Genomic DNA, 2,353 nt, shown 5'->3' with positions numbered 1-2,353 from the left:
TGAATAGTGCTGCATTGAGTATAGAGGACGGACATCCCTTCAACATGCCAATTAAATGTTATGTCATAATGACATATTGACTAGTGAGTTGACAGGGTCAAACTGTAGTTCAACCTTTGGGAAAGTTTAGCAAAAGTGTCTCGGGAGGAGAAAAATGAGAGATTATACTGTGTGGATCTGGATTGTATATTATGGGATTTTTGAGTATGTGTGCAAATTCTTTTTTTTTTTCCACACACAATCTGGCTTTTATTCTTTCTGCCCTTCACATATCTACTGCTAAGACAACACATATGGGTGGGACCCCCAGCCCCTACTGCAGCTTCCTCAGCCCCTGCTCCCACCCACCCCTCCACCAGCTCCCTGGTGGTCCTACCTAAACCTCACCCCGGGCATGTAGCATGAAGTGACCATACAGTTCCCCGAGGTTGTCAAAGGAGTCCTCACACTCCATACAGTGGTAGGTACCTCCCTCCTCCTCATCTTCATCTCCATCTCGCCCTGTTGGCCGGCTCTCCTCCGTGCGAGATGGCTCCTCCTCTTCCTCACCAAGAGCCCTGCCTCCAGGGGCTTCTTGGGTTGCTGTTGCAGGGCAGCAGAGTCGGCAAGGTGGGGTACCTGGTGGGGCCTCTGCCAGCGGTGATCGGCCACAGAGCGGGCAGGGCTGTGCAGGTGGGCCAGCAGGCTGGGCTGCTCAGAGGGCCCGGCGGGATGGGCCTCCCCTGCCCCCACCTATGCGCTGTTTCACCTTATAGCCAGGGTCATATTCAGGGTCATCAGTGGTCTCCTCTTCTCCCTCTTCCTCCTCTTCCTCCTCCTCCTCCTCCTCCTCCTCCTCCTCCTCCTCCTCCTCCTCCTCCTCCTCCTCCTCCTCCTCCTCCTCCGAGTCGGGCTCTGAAAGAGTGTATTCATTGTCAGAAGAAGGCTCCGGGCCTGGGGAAAGGTCTTCATCATCTTCCTCCAAGCTGGCGTAGCCTCCAGTCTCAGCTGGCTCAGGGGTCTCTGTCATGGCCAGGGGAGGGGACAAGAGACAGGAGCAGAGCAGCAACTGGGCAGGGTCCCTCCCCGGCCAGCTCTCCCAGTCACACCTCCAGCCACAAGCTCTTCTATCGCAGAGTGTTGGCAGGTAGCGAGGGATGCCTGGAAATAGTCTCTTAGTTTTGTTTTGTTTTTCGAGACAGGGTTTCTCCATAGCTTTGGAGCCTGTCTTGAAATTAGCTCTTGTAGACCAGGCTGGCCTCGAACTCTGTGTGCAAATTCTTTTTTTTTTTTTTCTTGCCTCATGTTTTTATTTTATTTTTTTTTTAATAATTTTTTTTATTAAGAAAAGAAGAAAAAAAACATAAACAAAAAACAAGTTTCCACCTCCTCCCAGCCTCCCATTTCCCTCCCCCTCCTCCCACCCTTCTCCCCCTCCTCCCACCCTTCTACCCCTCCCCCCACTCCTCTCCCCCTCCCTCTCCAGTCCACAGAGCAGTCCAGGTTCCCTGCCCTGTGGTAAGTCCTAGGTCCTCCCCCCTCCGTCCATATCTAGGAAGGTGAACATCCAAACTGGCTAGGCTTCCACAAAGCCAGCACATTAAGTAGGATCAAAACCCCGTGCCATTGTCCTTGGCGTCTCATTAGCCCTCATTGTTCGCCATGTTCAGAGAGTCCGGTTTTATCCCATGCTTTTTCGGTCACAGTCCAGCTGGCCTTGGTGAGCTCCCAGTAGATCAGCTCCACTGTCTCAGTGGGTGGGTGCACGCCTCGTGGTCCCGACTTCTTTGCTCATGTTCTCCCTCCTTCTGCTCCTCATTGGGACCTTGGGAGCTCAGTCCAGTGCTCCAGTGTGGGTCTCTGTCTCTGTCTCCATCCATCACCAGATGAAGGTTCTATGATGATATGCAAGATATTCGTCAGTATTGCTCTCGGATAGGGTCATTTCAGGTTCCCAATCCTCAGCTACCCAAGGAACTAACTGGGAACCTCATGTTGGGCACTTGGGAGCCCCTCTAGGGTCAAATCTCTTGCTCACCCTAAAGTGGTTCCCTTAACTAAGAATTGTGGTTCCGTGCACCCCTATCCACCTTTCCTTTATCCCAATTCTCCTGATTCCCCAAATCCCCCCTCCTTCCCTTCTACCTTTTCTCTCCCCATCTCCCCTTACCCCCATCCCACCCCACCCCCAAGATCCTAATTTTCTCCCCGGCAATTGGGTCTACTTCCCTTAGCCAAGAGGATAACTATATGTTTTTCCTTGGGTTCACCTTCTTACTTAGCTTCTTTAGGTTCACCTATTGTAGACTCCGTGGCCCTAATTTATGAATTACAACCATAGTTCAGACTTAGCAACTATACAACCTTGGGAAAA

The 2,353-nt window shown here is 51.8% G+C and overlaps 1 pseudogene; it reads right to left on the bottom strand.

Annotated features, from left to right (window-relative positions):
* Positions 1–376: 376 nt before the first annotated feature.
* On the bottom strand, positions 377–1,074 carry LOC121447193 (annotated as a pseudogene).
* Positions 1,075–2,353: the final 1,279 nt, after the last annotated feature.

This window comes from Microtus oregoni, unplaced genomic scaffold (genome assembly GCF_018167655.1).
Source record: "Microtus oregoni isolate MIOR12 unplaced genomic scaffold, Mior012 000000F_ref0000247, whole genome shotgun sequence".
Lineage (NCBI taxonomy): Eukaryota > Metazoa > Chordata > Mammalia > Rodentia > Cricetidae > Microtus > Microtus oregoni.
Note: the sequence above shows the minus strand (reverse complement) of the source record. Positions and strands in the feature narration are given on the sequence as shown.